General features: G+C 46.2%; 1 protein-coding gene across 1 annotated transcript in view; it reads right to left on the bottom strand.

Moving 5' to 3' along the window:
- Positions 1-7373, bottom strand: part of SFMBT1 (Scm like with four mbt domains 1) — a 126648-nt gene extending 119275 nt beyond the window's left edge. The window contains exon 1 of the mRNA XM_082663792.1: positions 7228-7373. The gene's annotated coding sequence lies outside the window, so the exon portion shown is untranslated. The remainder of the gene's footprint in view (positions 1-7227) is intronic.
- Positions 7374-19675: the final 12302 nt, after the last annotated feature.

Below are 19675 nucleotides of genomic sequence, written 5' to 3' on the forward strand. Positions count from 1 at the left end.
GAGTATGTGCAGAGGACCAGGGTGTAGGCGTGGCTGGAGGGATGGGCGTGTGTGAGAGGGGGCTAAGCTGGGCAGGTGAGGGGACAAGCTCCTCAAGGATTCTGTGCACATTCCTGAGGAGCCTGGACTTTCCCCTGCTGGCAGCAGAATAAGTTTATGTGATAAAATCAAGTTTGTTTAGAAAGAGCTATCTGGCCACAGTGTGTCAGATGGATTGGAGAAGGAGGGGCAGAGGATGGAGGGTATGGACAACCATTTGGAGGCAACAGAACATATTTTTAACTGCAAATATTTAACATTTTAGTTATATTATGGGCTGAACAAACCTGCTATACTGGTAAAGGAACAAAACAAAAACAGTAAAACTAAACTAAGTTTACTTGCATGTTCATGGTGTAGAAAAGCAGCTTTTAAGAGAATAAGATAAGTTAGTAGAGACTTCCATAAAACTTGAAAGAAACCCTTGGGCACTTTTGAAGGTTTCAGCATTTAAAGGAGTTGGCTCTTTTTAAAACCTAGTTTCACTTTCCAAAGTGGCTTTCCTTTTCCTTGGCAAGATTCATCGCAGCGTTAATTTTATATTTACCAGTCACAATTAAAATAAAACCAATGGGAAAGAGGTGGGGTGCAGAACAGATCAAGTGATTTTCCGACAAGTAGAGTGCCCTCAGGCAGTACTGAGCAACTCCAGAAAGTTCCACTTACAGAGTCCAAGGACCAGATACCAGCTCTGCCTCGGAAGAGGAAGAGGGCAGCACTAGAAGGCCTAAGTGGCAGGACAGGATGCTGACCCTTCACTCCCCTTCCACCAGAACTCTAGTTTTACTTATTTTACATATTGGGTTTCCTAGAAAGATTTCACTTAACAAAGGGTCCCATAGCTTCTAAAAATGTTTGAAAGCCAAGGAGTCAGAACTGCACATTCTTAAGTAAAGGGTTGGTAATTCAAGAATAAAACTCAGTTCCACGGGAAAGCTGTTGGGGGAAAAAATGGAAGCCATCACTAAGAAGGAAGGTCAAAAAAGAGACCTAGGCAGATGGGCCAGCTAGAGGAGTAGCTTTAAGGTAGACTGAGGGATTCTGTTCAGGACCTGTAGATTTTGAGAGGCCAGCAGAGCATCCAAACTGGACAGGCCCAGAGAACAGAGGATATATGGATCTGAAGCTCAGCAGAAAGGTTTAGGGGGGCATAAGAGCTAGATGAAGTCTAAATGTGGGGGAATCCACCAAGGGAGGGTCTGAAAAGGTCACAGAAGGCAAAAAGAAAAGGGTCTGCCTCGAGCTAAGATTGTGTGGAGCTAGTGGCACATAGGGCCACTTCAGGAGGAGACCCTGAAGTCTCCTTCAGGGTCTGAAGTGGGCAGTCTGTCCACCGAAGAGCAGGCACAGGCTGGACTGGCAGGGGTGGTACTCAACAGAGCAGAAGCTGCAGAAGGGCAAAGGGACCAGAGTAAAGGGTACTGGCCAGGAAGCAAAAGACTGGACAATGGGTCCAGGCTTAAAGGGGCTGGAACTCTTTGAGAGGAAAAGGAGGTTAACAATGAGGTCAAAGATGACACAGGAAGAGTAGGGAAGCCTCTCAAGGAGGTGGCGGAAAAAGAATACCACACCAGAACCTGAGGTTTCAGTAGTATAGCTGCTTTGGAAAGAGCTCCTCTCAAAGTTAATAGAAAGCCAAAATCAGGGTAAAGGTCAAGGGGTGGGCTGGGAGGAGAAACGGTTTTCAGAACCCTGTTGTGCCTTAAAGCTCTGGATCTGGCTGTAGGAGTCGTGGAGCCCTCCTCAAGCACTCACAGCAGAGAAGGAAAGCCACCCTAGAAGGCAAAGCCAGAAGAGCCCACCCAGCCCACTGCTTCCCGTGTCACAACTACTACTGGCAACAGAGCCATTTAAAATTTCTCTCAGTTCACCCAGGAGCCCTTAAGGAAAGCCAGGCACAGATAATGCCTAAGAGCAGATTAAGTCTGTTTCCCAATTTGTGTACAGTGTTACTTGTATCAATATTAACAATAATAAAAACTTACGTATATTTTAAATGCAAATACAAACCATGATTGAGGACTAAAATCAACTTCAAAAGGGAAACAAATGAAAATAATAAGCATCAACTATATTAAGAGGTCAAGGGGTTCAGATATCATAAATGACCATAATAACAATCAAATACCCAAAGTTTTTCATATTTCTAGCTTTAGCTACTAGATCACCTACCCCTGCCCATTTTGCTCAATAATAAAAATGAAACCTGGACATCCCTGGTGGCACAGTAGTTAAGGATCCACCTGCTAATGCAGGGGACAAGTGTTCGATCCCTGATCCGGGAAGATCCCACATGCCGCAGAGCAGCTAAGCCTGTGCGCCACAACTACTGAGCCTGCGCTCTAGAGCCCGTGAGGCACAACTACTGAAGCCCGCACGCCTAGAGCCCGTGCTCTATAACAAGAGAAGCCACCGCAATGAGAAGCCCACGCACTGCAAGGAAGAGTAGCCCCCGCTCACCGCAACTAGAGAAAGCCCGTGCGCAGCACCAAAGACCCAACGCAGCCAAGAATAAATAAAATAAATTTTAAAACTATTCTGGGTAAAAAAATATATATAATATTTTGGAATTAAATCGAAGTACTTGTTGGTTAACACTTTAAACTGAATTTCAGCAGGAAAAACTCTTGAGGTATTTTAATGACTGATAAATTTCTCAGTCCATCTCATGTTGTCATTCCAAATACGACTGTCCTGCACTTGCAGCTGCCAACAAACCTCCCTCCATCTCTCATCTAAGACCCTCTCCAAATGTCATCTCAGCCCAAAACCAACTTTCCCAAACCAAGCAGGTACTCTCAACTGCCCTATCCACCCCAAATCAGTCTAGTGATTAACCTTTCTCTAGATTAAGCAAACACACCTGCATGCAGCACTGTACACCATGTTAGAAATGCCACTGTATAGCCTTTACCCACACAGCCCAGTGCTTGGCTCTGCAGTTACTCAACTATCAAACCACAAAGTTCAGCAGAGACCTAATACCTTTAGCACAATATATAGACAACATTTCTTTTTAATTATGTCCTTGAGTGATGATCTAAAGTCAAAAAGAGCTGAATAAATTTATAAACATCCTCTTGAATAAAAGAGACTAAAAAATAACTACAAATCTTTAGGTGCCTTTCAGCAACAGGCAAAGATTTACAATCAAACTTGTTAAAACGTCTACAGTAAAGTCATAATTTTTCTTTTAATAACCCGTCTTCTTATCCTCTCTCCCACTTTTGTAAAGCTTAAAAATGAACTTGTAACAACCTGACCACATCCTTTCTATTGTAAACATTTTCCAATGGGGCCAGTTCCACTTGAAGAAGTATACAGTCATATCAAAATCCCACTCCCTGAAGTCTAATGGTTCAAAATCTCCCAGGTAACCAAAATCCCCAGAGACTTTCAGCCAATTTAACAACTATGTACAAGAAGAAATTTTTTTTTCAATTACAAAACATTCCAGTTAGAAAACAAATTCTATTTACAGAGATAAAAATACCCTGCCATAACAAAACCATACCATTTACTGATTAAATGTTCTTTCATTCTCATTTAAATTATTCTGAAATACTGGTTAACAGCCAAATAAATCCAGAAAGAAAAGTTTCAGGAAATTATAAGATAGAAAAGATTTAATAAAAAATATTTAGCATTCAAAATACCTGCCTTATGGTCTTCTGCTTTCTGGATTGTATTCATTTCTTTAATGTGAACATGACATGAAGTCATAATAAAAAGGCCAATGAAGTTTGGACAGTTCAGCTTTTCTATAGACTTCAGAGTCAAAAGATATCAGCTTCTACATCATCATTCTACAGCTAAGCCCAGTCTAGTCACCACTGTGAAAGCAAAAGTACCCTACAGAAGCAGCAAGATTATGAATAAGAAAAGCATTTTTAAAGAGAAAAATCATAGTTTACAAAAAAACAAAAGATGGAATTCCCTTTCATATGTGCTTCTCATTTTGCATCTCTTCAGTTGCATCTCTCAAAAATTTAACAAATTTTAAGTTAAATATCTGATAATGCCAAAGCTAAGAAATCTAAAAAGAGCCACCAAAAAAGGAAAGGAGGAAGGAAGGGAGGGAGGGAGGAAGGAAGGAAGGAGAGATAAAAACTGGTGGATCAATAACAACTAAGTGATGAATTACTTTCCTAATGATGCTATGAATCTTGGGGTAGAGTGACCAAATTCAGCTTAGTTTTTGGCTAACTGTCTGAATTAGTCACAGAAAAACACAATTATTCAGCAGAATCATTTCACAAAAGAAAATCTTTGAACTTTGTGGACTACGCCCCATACATCCCTAACACAGGCCTCAGACAGTTCCCAACTTTGTATCACACAGATGGCCATGCAGTAGAAAAACACAGACCTTTGTGAGAACTAACAAGAATTCACTTACAACCTCTAACTCCTCTCCTTTAGCATTAGAAACAAGAAAGGGTACAAGAATATACTAAAAGGCATTTGGGTAGGACAAGCAAATTGCTGAAGTACTTGCTTCAGGGGCGGAATGTAAAAAACCCAACTTCCTAGGTCTAACACAAAAAGGTATCTTAATCATGTTGAAATTAAAAAGAAAAAAACACACCTCATACAACTTTTAGTTACTTTTTGTTTTTGCTTTCATCGCTAGAGTTTTAATGATTTGATAAACCAGGCAAATATCCTGCATATATAAATCAAGTTAATTGCCGTCATTTAAAAGGTTGTTAAAGCTTTATGCCCACATTCTTTAATTCACTGAACTTTAAAAAATCCATTTTCATTTAATTTTCTCAGCAAATTCTAGGCTTTAAGGAACTGACTCATCTACTGACAACTTAAATCTGACTTGTTGGGAAAGTTTATGATTCATCCTTCAAACCTAATGTCTGCAAATATACCTGTATTCCAAAAACGAGAAATAACAGATTAATACAGGCCCCGTGTCCACGAGGACTCCCAAAAACCACAGATCCAAACCTGCACAGTACTGCCTCAGCTAAAAAGTGATCTTCTGACTAAGAAGTCTCCCAGGTCAGAATTTTTAGTTATTTTAGATATTAAAAAAAGTAAGAATTGTTATAAAAGCATCAGCATTAGGGCGAAAACAACCATGACCATAACTCCAGGTTTACACACATGTTGTCCTTCAGTTTATTAATACTGCCCCCTTTCACCCTCAAAAGAGTTCTGCTGCAAAGCAAAACTTACCAGTGGTGATGGAAGTCAGTATAGTGATCACCTTGGGAGGGGGAAGGTGTTTACTGAACGGAAAGAATGTAAAGAGAGCCCTTCGGGAGGCTGAAAATACTCTTTATCTTAATCTGAGTGTAGCTACCAAAGCGTATACATACGTAAAAAGTCATTGAACTCTATGTACTTAAGATTTTACTGTAAGTTAGGCCTCAATAAATAAATGAATAAATATATATATAATTTCAAAAACATATTAAAATACATGTGTAACTATCTTTCCAGATAATTACATGAAATCATCCAGAGCTCCCAAGATATTTTCTCTAAATGTATTTTAATAAAGATGCACATTGTGAGCACTTTTATGTAGAACCTTTCAAAGTACAGACCGAGATTTTTTTAATCGTTCACTTTAAAAAGTCACCGAATTTTAGAACTGAAAGCAGCAGAATAATGATCCACTCATCCTCTAACTCTGCAAAGAAGGAAAACCAAATCTGTAACGGGTAAGAAACATACCCAAGATAAGACAGCTAGTCAATGACAACAGCAGTAATGTAACTGTTTCCTGATCTTGGGCCACTCCCGTTTCCACCAAGCAGTTACTTTTCTGACATTATAAACAAATCTCAACTCTGAATCTACCTGTGGCCTAGAAAGATTCAACATATCCCTCAAAACACGAGGCCAACAGGCCCCAAAGTGTATGCAAGAAAACACTCATCTTCCTTCCTCCTGTCAAGACAGTTGACAAATGAACAATTACATTTTCAGGCATTTTGCTTGCGATGCAATAAAGTGTGACATCTGAAAAATGTGGTTCCAGAGGAGAAGGCATATGCAGGGATTGACAAAATCCATTTTATTTCCTTTCAAATCTCTCTGATGGTTTCTTGGTTCTCAAGACTATATCACTGCTAAGTAGGGCTCACGAAACCTCGCTCAGGGCCGTCCATCCGCATGGCTTTGAGAGAACCGCTGGGAATAACCCCCACTAAATAAAACGCCTGGCCCTGGCAAGGGTGTCCTACCCCAATCCTGGCGCATAACAAAACGTGCAGGTGACCTGTCCTTTACGGCTCAGTTTTAGAACCCAGTGAGCAGCTGACATCTTGTGAAAAACTTAACATACATCCTTTCCGCGGGAATTTATCTCTGTTCTCACAAGGCGTTTCTGCTCCCCACAGGGCAGGCCTGCCTTCTCAGGACACTCTGCTCGCCTCTCCATAGCCTCTTTTCAAGATCCAAAACGAGACTTTAAGAACAGAAATCGAAACGGTCACGGACCTCCCGAGCGGCAAGCCCGGCTGGGGTCGAGCAGCGGGCTCCCCGCGAGCCCTCGGCCCGCTCGCGCGGCGCTAGGAAGGCCCAGCGCACTCCACCACGCTGGCCCGAAGCAACCGGTTGCGGCGGCTGCTAGACGCTCAGCGGCCGCCTCGGCCCTGCGAAGTTCGGACCTCCGCGCGGGCGGCGCGCCCCCGGGTCCTGCTGCGGGTTCGCGCCCCGGCCCGGAGCGAGCCCGGGGGGCGGGTCCGCGGGGGCTCGGCGGGCGGGAGCGCGGGACGCGCGGGGAGGGGCGCGCGGCGGGCCCAGCGCGCCGGGGAACTTGGGCGCCGGCGTTGCCGCCGCCCGGCCACTTTCCTTTCACGCCCCAAGGCTGCCGCTCGGCGCGCTGTCCGCCCGGGACGGCCGGCCGCCGCCGCCGCGGCGAGGCGCCCAGGCGCGCTCCTGCTGCCCGGCAGGCCGGCGCGCGGGGACGCGCCAGGCCGCGCGCGGGCGCTGCGTTTCCCCCCCACACACACCCGCCCCGCCCCCGCCCCCAACGTGCTGCCGCCGCCCGTTGGCGCCTCAGACCGCGCGCCCGCCGCCCTTCGGCTCCCGGCGGATTTTCGTTGCCAAAGTTGCGTGGCCGCCTCGAGGGGGACGCCGCGCGGTCCACCGCCCCGGCGCCGCCGCCGCCCCTTCAGGCCGCCGCGCGGGAAGGCCCAGTCGGCGGCCCCGCTTTTTTACCTGTCGGGAGTTTTCGCGCGCGCACTCGCTCGATCGCTCGCTTTTCCCTTCTCGCGCTCGTTTTCTTTCTTTTCTTCTTTTCGTTCCCCCGTGCGGGCGCTTTTTCCGCTCGCGCCGCCTGCACTCGCCCGCTCGCGCCCTTCTTCCTGCTGGGCTCCGCGGAGCGGGGCGGCCGGCAGCTCTCCCCGCCCCCCTCCACCCGCGCTCCGGCGGAGGCGGCGGCGGCGGCGCTCAGCGCTCCGACTCATTCCAATATGGCACGGGCGCAGGGCGCATGCGCCCGCGCCCCCCCACCATCCGCGCTCCTCCCGGCAGCCCGCGCCCCTCGCGCCGCACGCGTGGCGCCCCCCAGCCTGGCCTCCGAGAACTCGCCCGCTTGTCTTCCCGCACCGCTGGCCGGTTGCGGGAGGCGAGGCGGCCGCGGACTGGGGTCCTGGGGGGTCCAGCGCCGCCAGCCGCCCCAGCCCCACGTGCCCGCAGCCCACAACTTGCAGCGGACACCCCCGAGGCCGTGGCTCAAGGCAAGCGGCGGCGCCTCCGGCCCCCGACGGCGCTGCGACCCCGCGCTGCCTGGCCCCGACAGGGAGACGCGCCCCCAGGGACCCAGCGCCCACCGTGTCCCTGCTCCAACCCACGAGGGAAGGGCCCCCGCGCCTCACCTCGGGTTGTGGACAGAGCCCAGGAAACCGGGTGGCGTCCCTGTGTAGATTTTGGTGTCCGAGCCGGGGGAAGCGCGATGCTGTCGTCCGCACGTGACAGCCTCCGGCAAGATGGCATTAGCGGAGGAACGGACCGAGCGACAGCTGGATACCAGATCGGCGCGTGTCGCCGTGGGAGAGGGCTGCGTCCTCCCGCCTGGCCCACGTCGGAGACGTGGCGCGACCCTTGAGATCTGAGAAGGCACCCAAGTGCCCCCTGTCTGCGAAGTCAGACCCGGACCCCCGGCACACCCGGTGTCTCTAGGCTTCCGCAGGAGGTGCCCTGTAAATCCGAGTTTTCCTGCCGCTCGGGGCCCCGGCGAGGGGGCACAAGACGGCTGCCGAATTCCGCCGGGAGTGCAGGGGGCCCGGGGTCGGGACAGAAGCTCGAAGGTGGCTACAAGCCAGCCCCGCAACCCGAGGTGCCCACGGGCGTTATGTTCCCCGAGCTTGCCCCTTCCCCAGCGAGGGCAGGTGCCAGTGGGACACCCCTATCCCCACCTGCTCTGGAGAGTTCCATGCAGGAAGGAGTCCCTGTGCCGTGGAGACCCAGGAGTGCCTGGACTCCCGGGCCCAGGGAGGAGGTCTCCAAGAGGGCTTTGACGGCTCCTGCCTTTCGGGGAGGAGGAGGCGCCCCCACCGCAAGAAGGAGGTCTGGGGTGCCAAATGCGGCTCAAATCATTTCCTACTGACCTCAACCATCGCGCTGGAAAATATTACCCCACTTTACAGACAAGAGTTGCTCAAAGTCACGCTGCTGGCTAGATTTGAATCCAGTTTTTTTGTTTGTTTGTTTTTGTTTTAACTGCCACTGAAAAGAATAAGAAAACCAGGGAGAAAGAAACATGAAAAAAGAATAAAGTATCCATACTACTACTACAAAATGCAACTTTTTACACATGAAACCTTCCGCTTATATGCACGTCTTTACATAGTTGCAACCACACATTCTCCTTTGTGTTTGCTACCATCGCTAACATTTTTCTTCTGTTCACACAATTCATTTTTAATGTGTGCAGGTATCCTCATCCATTCACTCAGTCTCTTAATATTGCCTATTTTGGTTCCTTGTAATTGTTTGCTAATGTGTATCTTAGTTCTGCACTTGGAACAAATTCCTGACAGTCGAATAACCAGGTGGAAGGTTAAGGAACAGCAAGGTGTTCTTGCCCCACAGTGCCATAGGGCTTCCCAAAGAGCTGCCCCACTTACTCTGCACCTCCCAGGAACAAGTGTAAAAGAGTTCAATACACATTTCTAAGCGTTGGGTACCATCATTTTTTCTCCCCAATTTAACAGTGTCTATTGGTATTTCAAGGTTACTTCAGTATTTCTTAGATGACTTTAAAAAGAAATGTTTTTTCCATGCATTTACTATTCTTTATTTCCCTTTCTGTAAATGATCTGTTCACATCCATTCATCTTTTGGGGACTTGAACCTCTTCTAACATTGAATAAGCATTTTTTATGTTATAGATATTGCTCTCCTGTCATAAGTGATCCAAATATTTCCCAGTCCATTGTTCTTTTTTGTTTTATTCAATCTGTCATTCTGGTCCTTTGTGATTTTTTAAAATTATTTCAATGCAGACAAACCTTTCTTCGACCCATCTGATAGTCTTATTTTCTGCTAGTTTTCTAAAACTTCATTTTACATCTAGTTCTTTGGTGATTATCCATGGCAAGTTCATTTTGCTGTGTGGGGTAAAATATAGATTTAATTAACCAGCACCATCACCAGTTTTTATGCAGTCGCCATTAATTAAATAATTCTTCCCTTATCCTTTGCTTAGTAAAATCTACTTTTATGCTAGGCTTTTGATTTTGGTTGGTCTATTTCTGAATTGTCCATTTCCTTTCACAGACTTTGGTTTAAGCAAATAACATGTGGATCTAAATATTGGTTCTTTAAAATAGGTTCTCACATCTGGCAGGGATAGAATCCTCCTCATGGGGTCTTCTTTTATTCAGAATATCACTTGATATCCAGACTGGTTTAAGTCCGTACACATTTTAGGATAATCATACAGGGCTTAAGAGTGCTGGCTTTGGAGATGGGATCATCCAGGTTCAACACTCACCAGCCCTGTGACCTTGGCAAGTTGCTTATCACCTCTAGGCCTTATGGTCTTGGTCTGTAAAACGGGGATAAAAGTGACACCTGCCTCACAAGCTCAATGCCTGTCATATAGTGTATATATATATATATATATATATATATATATATATATATATATACTCAGTAAATATCAGCATTGTTATTGATATTTTTCCCAAAAAAAGGGATTTTGCATGGAGTTACGTTAAACCTATGAATTCATTTAAACAGATCAAATACTCTATAATATTTCATTTTCCCAACCAGGACATGTGCTATCTTTCCTCCAAATACGTTAAAACTCAGACAGAAGCGAGGTCCCTCATTGACTCCAGCCTCTCTCTGTTGCTCACCTTCACGACCCCTGAGGAAGAGGAAGAGCAGAAAGCCACAAGGAACTACCATTTAAGAGTCTGGCTTGTGCAGGGCCCCGTGTAGGTATGGACATGTATGCACATGCAGGAAATCTTCTTTACCCTTTGCAACACCCCCCAGGGCAGGTCATGGCATTCTCTATGGACAAAGAGCAAACTGGGAGTTTCCAGGTCACTCAGTGAGAGCCAGAGCTAGACCACAAACCTGGTGGACCAGCCCCTCAACCCCTCTGCCACTTGGAATTTCGTATAGTAGTTATTCACAGAGGAGGCAATGCCAGAGGAGCATGGAGGAAACTGACTTCTGATCATGGCACACCCCTGCTCAAAAGCCTCCCAGGGCTTCCCGTTGCACTTTGAAAAAGCCAAAAGACTTACTTTGGCCTCTGAGACTGGCCCTGGCCATCCTACAAACTCACCAGGCACCACTCACCAGTCTTGCTTGCTGCAGTTCACCTGTACCTACATCCTTTCCATCCCATAAGTATGACAAGCCCCTTCCCGCCTCAGGACCCTTGCACACTCTGTTCCCACTGCCTGGGACACCCTCCATCCCACCTCATGCACCCACCTTCACATAGTTAGTACCATCTCATTGTCCCAGTATCTGTTTAAGAAGGTAGTCTCCTGGACTTCCTCCTGTTGTTAAGTTGTTAAGTTGTTAAGAATCTGCCTGTTAATGCAGGGGACACAGATTCGATCCCTGGTCCGAGAAGTTTTGACATGCCACAGCACAACTAAGCCCGGGCACCACAACTCCTGAGCCCGTGTGCCACAACTACTGAGGCCCGCAAGCCCTAGAGCCCACGCGTGGCAACTACTGAGCCCACACACGGCAACTACGGAAGCCCGCGTGCTCTAGGGTCTGCACACCTAGAGCCTGTGCTCTGCAACAAGAGGAGCCACCGCAATGAGAAGCCCACGCACCACAACGAAGAGTAGCCCCCGCTCACCGCAACTAGAGAAAGCCCATGCACAGCAACAAAGACCCAACACAGCCAAAAATTAACAAATTAAATAAATAACTAAATAAGAAGGTGGTCTCCTTAGACAAGTCTTCCCTGCCCACTCCACCTAACAGGTTCTCTCTCTCCCCACAATTGGTACCTATAATTTATATCTGTATTTTTGTCATTTTGTGGGGTCTGTCACCCTTGTCTAATAACCCCACAGACATCAGTCCCCCTGAGGGCAGAGATGTGCCTGTTTCATTCACTATGAAGCTGGTCCTTTCCCTGAGAAGCAGCAGGTTGATGAGAGGGTGGCTAGTGGGTCAGCTGGCAACATCCGAGACCAGAGGTTGGCACACCCATGACGTACCCTGACTATTCCCAACTCAGTCTCCACTTCCTACTGGTTCTGGGGGTGGAGGCTATGACCTCCTGCCCTCACGTGTGATCATTCCGTATGAACCCCCGTCCCCTGCTACTTCCAAGCAGTCCTACTCTCTGCAGGTGGGTGTCAACTCAGGGCCTTGTTCTGAATGAGAGCATTAGGGCCAGGCCTGGACTCTGGGGACCCACAGAGCCCTCAGCCAGGACGTGGGCCCATTTTCCACCCAAGAAGAACTTAAAGTTCTGCAGCCTCCCAGGCCCTGCTGTCAGCAGCCCTCCATTGCCACTGACCAGCCAGCACCCTTCAATCAGCCCAAGGGAAGCAAGTCACATGATGATGCCCTGTGGCTAATCATGCAAAGGATCAAGTAGACCACCACCGAAGAGCCCCTGCTTACACCATGCCACTCTCCATTGAAGCCCAGTTCACTATGCTGGCCCTGCTTCCCTAGGGGCACAGGCCACTGTCACGTGTCCCTTCAACACCTGCCTGGCTCCACCTCCACATCTTGGCTCCTGCAATTTCACCCCGCCAGGCATCCCTCTCTCCTATATCGTGTTGTAAGGGAAAGAGCAGTGTGCTTGGAGGCACACAGCTTAGGGGTCAAGTCCAGATTTAGTCACTGTTTATTTATGAGACCTCCTTTTTTAAAATTTTAATTTAATGTATTTATTTTTATTTATTTATTCATTTTTGGCCACGCCGCGTGGCTTGCAGGATTCTAGTTCCCCGACTAGCGATCGAACCCGGGTCCCTAGCAGTGGAAGCACGGAGTCCTAACCACTGTACCGCGAGGGAATTCCCCAATAAGACCTCCTTTATGGGACACTTCATCTCTCTGGGCCTCAGTTTCCTCATCTCTATAAAAATGGGGATAAAGCCACCTATCTTGCTGGGTCCTGAGAATCCAAGGCAGTAATGTTCATAAACACTCTTTGCAAACTACGAAGCACAACAGAATTATAATAATTGGCCTGGTCCAAAGCCACTTCCTGCAGGAGGCCTCCCAAGATCTCTCCACTTCCTTCTCTGTCTACGTAGGGCACTTAGCTTGCTTTTCCCCAGTCACCTACCTTGGGAAAAGCACAGGCTCACCAGACCCCATTTCCATCCTTGAGTATCACAAGCCCAGGGCTATGCACAATTCATTCCCAGGGATCCCTCTCTACCTCCACAGCTCTCTTTTCCCAATTCATGGAGGAAAACAAAATTAATGGGCACAATGTTCTCGATTTTATATTATTGGGCCATGCAATTTTCCTAAGACTTTTTGCCCCTTCAACATCTTATCTGCTAACAAGAGTTTAAGGGCACAGAACTGGTGACCAAGAATACTCAGCAATGCAGGGAAAACAAGGCTGGCATTTATCTTTGGGGTGATGAAATGTTCAAAAATTAGATATGGTGATGGTTGCACAACTTCATGATATACTAAAAACTGCAGAACTGTACACTTTCAAAGGGTGAATTTTATGGTATATGAGTAATATCTCCATTTAAAAGTTGTATGAGAGAAGTCTGCAGTGACTGGTTCCGAGGACACAGGCCTGTAGCCCTTGGATCAAATGTGGCCCCAGGTGGTACTTTACTTGACCTGCACAGTGAGGTTTGTTTACAATACTCTTTTTTTGGGGGAGGGGTAATTTGCATAGAGTAAAATGCACCCATTTTATAAGTGTGCAGTCTCTGAGTATTGACAGAGGTAACCACGACCACAATCAAGATACAGAGCGTTCCATCACCCAGAAAGTTCCTTCCAACCCCTTTCAGTGACTCCCCTGCCCACAGGCAACCACTGATCTGACTTCTTTTCTTTTTTTTTTTTTTTAATTTATTTGGCTGCATCGGGTCTTAATTGTCTCCATAGTTAGTGTTGTCTGTTTTTAAAAAATTCATCATAGAGTAATACCTTTTTGTGTTTGTTTTTGGGATTCATCCACATTGTTACATGTATCAGAAGATTATTCCCTTTTCCTCTGATGTTCAACCACTCCTTTATTTCAGGTTAAATAATATTATTTTAATCACACAGAATGCCCAAGGAATGAAGATTCAGCACCTCTCTTTTCTACTGGTCTTCAAAATATTGTACCCGTATCAGTGAATTTTTGAGCATATACCCTCCGGTATGTTTACTTATGTTTAAATCATTATTTTATACACACATACTATTATATCTAGTAAAATATTACATGCATTATAAAACATACACAATATATAGAAATTTTAAAAGGAAGAAGTAAAGGTAAGATAAATACTACTTTAATATAATTTCCATTTTATTTATCAAAGGAGTATAATCATTTTGGCCCTCACAAATTATTATATTAAATGATTATTTTTAACAATATTAAAAAATATACATGAAAAATAATATTGTTAAAAAAGGAATGGGATTAAAAATGCTTCTTTTTTTACACTGCTGAAGTATAATTGAAGTACAATAAACTACACATATTTAATTTTATAATCCGATTCGTTTTGACATATGAATATACCCATGAAAGCATCATGACAATAAAGAAAACAAATATTTTCATCACCCACAAAAGTTTCTTCACAGTTCTTTGCAATTCATCCCTCTCTCTGCGAACATCCCCAGGCAGCCACTGATGTGCTTGTTCACTACAGTTTAGATTGCATTTTCTAGAATTTTATATAAATGGAATTAGTCGGTACTCTTTTTTTGCCTGTCTCCTTTCATACAACTTAATGATTTTGAGATCCCTCCATGCTGTTGCATGTAACAGTAGCTCATTCCTTTTTCTTACTGAATAGTATTCCATTGTATGGGTATATCACTATTTGTGTATCTGTTCCCTTGTTGATGGGCATTTGGGTTCTTTCCAATTTAGAGCTATTATGAATAACGCTGTTATGAACATTCATATGTAAGTCTTTCTGTGGATGTGTGTTTTCATTCCTCTTTGTTAACTGCATATATATTATGTAATATATTAAATATAATGTACTAGAAATATTCCTAATTATTAATTAGTAATATAACATATGATCTATGAAAATATATAATAAAACAATATGAAATACTAAATCTATAGAGATATGTATGTGTGATATGAAATGTGTAATATGTAAATGAAAATATAATTTATAGTATATAATAAAATGTAATTAATATAACATGTATTAAATATTTTGAATATATATAATAAATGTCCCGTCAACAGTCATACACATTAAAAAGTATATATATATCACACACATACATATATATGTAAATACCTAAATACACATACACACTTTTATCTGATGTGTATGTCTTTGATGGGACATTTAGTCCTCATTCTCTGTGGTCCTCTACCCACCTGTTCTGAAAACCACATTAAAAAGAAGCAGTCACTCAGGTTTGACCCCAGAGAGGTCACTTCCAAGACCTGGAGGTCAAGTTGGGGCTGAGGAGCTGGCATTTGGAATCAGGACACCAAGGCTCACTATGCTGGCCAAGGGCTCCTGTATTTGGCTACTTGCCACCCAGGAGGGAGTAGAGAGTAGGGCCAACTCAGGCACAGAACATTCTCCAAGCCTGTCATGGCCTCCTAAAGGGTCAGAGGTGGAAGGTTCATGAAGAGAGCTGGCCATTGGGCCCTTGGAAGGGAATTAGCAGGGTAAGCCCACCAGGAGAGGAAAGAGTAAAGGGCGACATGACAGTGGACCCTCCCAGCCTCTCCCCAAAGCCACCTGCTGGGCTTGGGCAAGCGCAGCCTGCATCCCTTTGATGCTCGGAGTCCTTTCTCCATCCCCTGCCTGCTTGCCATGACTGGAGACCACAGTCCCCGCCTGTCCCATGCCCTCCATTGCACTCCCTGCCTCTTCCCATGCTACCATTTTTCCTTTTTTATTAAGGTATAGCTTACATTTAATAACTATTAGGATATTGGTATGAATTTATAACATGTTAACACGGACATTCATTATGTTTGTTCGATGCCTGTTATAGCAACAGGGAAGCTTAATCTCCCTGATAAACAAGAGCCTCACAGTTACCTGGCGGGGCTTCCAGCCAAATGTGTGGTACCACTTCTAGGCCCCCAACTTGTTTCCCTGCTTGTCAGTGCTGGGTGGATTTGGGAGGAAAGAGATTTCTGCATAATACAGACAAAATCAGAGATAATGCCAATGGACCTTGCTTTACCCGGTAGCTTTGTACAAAATGAAGTGTAGCCATTTGAATTCTAATTTTCTCATTACTTACTTTATAATTCCTGAGATGTGTGATCTTCATTCCTGTTGGGTCTTGCTCCTAAATCCTCAAATTTCCGTTCTCCACCGTCTTCAGTCAGTTCTGGAGCACAAAACCTGAGACAGTCACTTTTAACTTCCTGATATCAATTATTTTATCCTTATAATCTGGCTAGTAACATTTGGGCTGTTGAAAGCACAGCAGTGCACTCAAAGATGTCTAGAGGTTCTTTCAGCTCAAAGATTTGGGATTGGGCTGTGAACACGATTGTGAATATTTCAGATAAGGAGTTTTCCAAGCAGCAGAGCCAGACTAAATCATTCATGCATGCTTCCTCTCATTGATGCCAGCTGTGTGCCTGCACAGGTGGGACTGAGGTGCACAGACAGATCTATTAAATGGCCAACCCAGAAGTGCTCCCAGCTGAGTAAAGTCCTCCCGAGGGTTGGTTCAAAGTAAGGGGGTCCTAGAAAGGGCCTCTCTCCAAGGAAGGAGGCCTGATTTCTTCTCCTGAGCTGGGAGCAGAAAACCTGAGTCTGCTTGTCCCTTCTCTCCCAGGGCCTGGCTTTTCCTCTGTGCAGGTGGGGAAGGAGGAGAGGCTCTATAGACCCTCCCAGCACCTTTGTGCTGGGTCCTCTGATAGATTTACTATGGCAGCCAGGAGGCACTGCTGGGGAGAAGCAGCCTTGGCAGGTGGGGGCAGGCTCTCTGCAGACAGCAAACGTCTTGTGCACTGTTCTTGGTGGGACCCCAGCAACCAGAGGATTAAGTAAAAGCATGCAAGTAAAGGTCTTCTGTGGTGCCCAACTTGTAGTCTCCCACATCAGCCAGATCCTCCATTGTAGCAGGACTCTGGGTTCCTGGAGGATGCCTGCCCCCTCTAGCAGCCAGGCTCACTTCTAGATGAGAAATGGGGTGGGCTCTTTGAGGCAACCAAGGGTCTGGAACAGAGGGACTTCCAAGGATGAAGAACAATTGGAATTCACATTCATTGCTATTGTCAGTTTCCTATAAAATTAAACACACACTTACCCTGTGATCCAGTTTCTCCACTCTTCAGTTAAATTTACCCAAGAGAAGTAAAAACACACCCACACACAGAGACTTGCACAAGATATTCAGAGCAGCTTTATTCATAATAGCTGAAAACTGGAAACAACCCAGAGGCCCGTCAACAGAAGAATAGGTAAATTGTGGTATATTTATACAATGGAATACTACTCAGTGATAAAAATGAATGAACAAATGTTAGACACAGCAACATGGGCAAATCTAAAATAAATCATTCTGACCAAAAGAAACTGGACGTAAAAAAGAACATGCTGTATGACTACATTTACTTGATGTTCTAGGACAGCAAAACTAATTTCTGATGATGGAGGTCAGAGTAGCAATTACTTCTTGAGTGGGTGCTAGAGACTGGGATGGCACACAGGAAATTTTCTGAGGTGATGAACCTTGCTCTGGTCATGGTTACATGGGTGTCCATCTGCATGAGAGTCATCGGGTTGTACAGTCCTGATTAGTGCTTTTTACTGACTGTAACTTATTCCTCGACAGGAAAAATAAGCCTCCAGGATGCACTCCGAAATGAGGAGCCTCTGGGGGAGGGGTGCTGCAGAGAAGCAGGCAGAGGCCCTGTGTGTGCGCACTAGCGCTCCCTTCATCCAACCCATCCTTCAGGAGCCTGGCTGGGAATTGATCTTCCTGGTTCTTGTCTCAACCGAATGTCGAGTGCACTGGCTGGTGAATGAGATCATACACATGTAAGTGGCAGTTTACAGCATGGAGGGCTTGGAGGAAGATCACAATCGGACAGGCCACATCATGCCCTCAAGTCAGCTGGGCCACCTGTCACCACTAGACTCTGGCCTTTTCTGAGGCCCCAGGACTGCCTGGCTGGGGCAAGGCATAAGGTTAGCTATAGCCAACCTTGCTGGGAAGAAGGGGCCCAGCCCAAGCCTCTCCTAAGGGGTAGCCCTGGTGCAGAGGGTGACAGGGATTGACCTTAACAGACCTTAGCCACTGCACCCAATATAGACTAATCTCATCTTTGTTTTTTCCTGCCCTGTCTTCTGCCCACGCTCAGCCTGTCCACTCCTTTTTCCATCCAAGCACCAGCCCTTCCTCAGACTGCCCCCTACTTGTTACCTTCTGAGCACTGGTTCTGCAGAAGAAATGACCCCAGGAGGTCCACACCCACACCTGTGGCAAGACATGGTTGTCCACATGTGGAAACACATACCACACACACACTCATTCACACACATCCCGGGAGGATCCCCGGCAACAGGAGTGGATTTATAGACGTGCACAGGTGCCTACGGCCATGGGCACATAAACTATTGCCGCCGTGATAACAGTCACCATTTATTGGGTGTCCACTAAACACTGGGCAATGTCTGATCAGCGATTGCTTGTGGTCCACTTCACATGTGTGCAGCCCTTGGCTAGATGGTCTGTCCATGTGTGGATTCATTCAATTCTCACCACAACACTGTGTGGCAGGTAGTATTCTGCCTACTTTAAAGATGATGACACAGGAGCTCAGAGAAAAGTCACCTGCCTGTGATCATCCACCCAGACACTCAACATAACCCCAAAGCACTGCAGCCAGGCAGAAAGCCCAGTCCGGCCCCTGCCCCCTGCACTTCCTCTCTCCCTACCCTCTCCTTACCCTCTCCAAGGTGGGGTCTCCTTTGGTCAGAGGGAAGCAAGCCCACGGCATCCCAAGAATGGGCTTTTTTGAAAGCCCATTTCCATCATCAAATGGGCTTGCTCTCTATTTCCCTGGAGCTCTTGGTGGCTACTGGCCAGCAGATCCTCAATGCTGTTTGGTGGGATGCGGGGGCGGGGGGGGGGGGAGTGGGCATAGAAAAGGCACGGTGAGCTCAGGGAGGGCTGGGAAAAACATCTGAGACAGGCCCAGGAGAGCCCCAAACTTGACACTTCAACCTCTCCCAGCACCTGGCCTGGTGGATGCTAGAATCCACACTGAGCTCCCAGGACCCGAACCCTATCTTCCCACTGCCCAAAGCACCTGCCTGTCTGTTGCTTCTTAATCTCCTATTCTGGGTCCTCCTTCGCCCCATTTTCTAGAAGCAGAAAGTGAAGGCCGAGACAGATTGGGATTTGTTAATTCAGAGTGAGAAGTCCAGGAAAGGTCAATCTTTTCCAAGTGAGTTGCTTTGGGGCAGTTTCCCCCTAGTTAGATTGAGCCTGAGCAGGGACCATGTCAGCTACACCTCCAGCCAGCCCTGCTGTCAGATGTCAGGAAGAAACCTGGGGCCAGGGTGTAGTTCAGATCCAGCCTGGAGGAGAGGGCCCAGCAGGCCGCTGACCTCAATCTCCAAGTCTCCCGGCCTTGGAGAAGGAGCTGAGGTCAGGGCTCTACTTCAGGAGAGGCCTCACCAGACAGATCCTGCCTTTAAGATGTAAAGTTATACATCTTAAATATATACAATATAAATTAATTAATTAATTAATAAGTAACATATAAGATGAGTAATGAAAGAAATTCACATTGAAAGGAGATGTTTTGGCAAAGTGTTAGTGCAACAAAGTGTTGTTAGTGCAACAAAGTCTTCTGATCCTGGGTGTGAGCTCAAGAGTTTGGAGCGTGATTTTTTTTTTTTCTTTTTTTTTAGGCTGCACTGTGTGGCATGCTGAATCTTTGTACCCCAACCAGGGATCGAACCCGTGCCTCCTGCATTGGGAGTGCGGAATCTTAACCACTGGACCG

The sequence above is a fragment of the Grampus griseus genome (genome assembly GCF_964374135.1).
Source record: "Grampus griseus genome assembly, chromosome: 10".
NCBI lineage: Eukaryota > Metazoa > Chordata > Mammalia > Artiodactyla > Delphinidae > Grampus > Grampus griseus.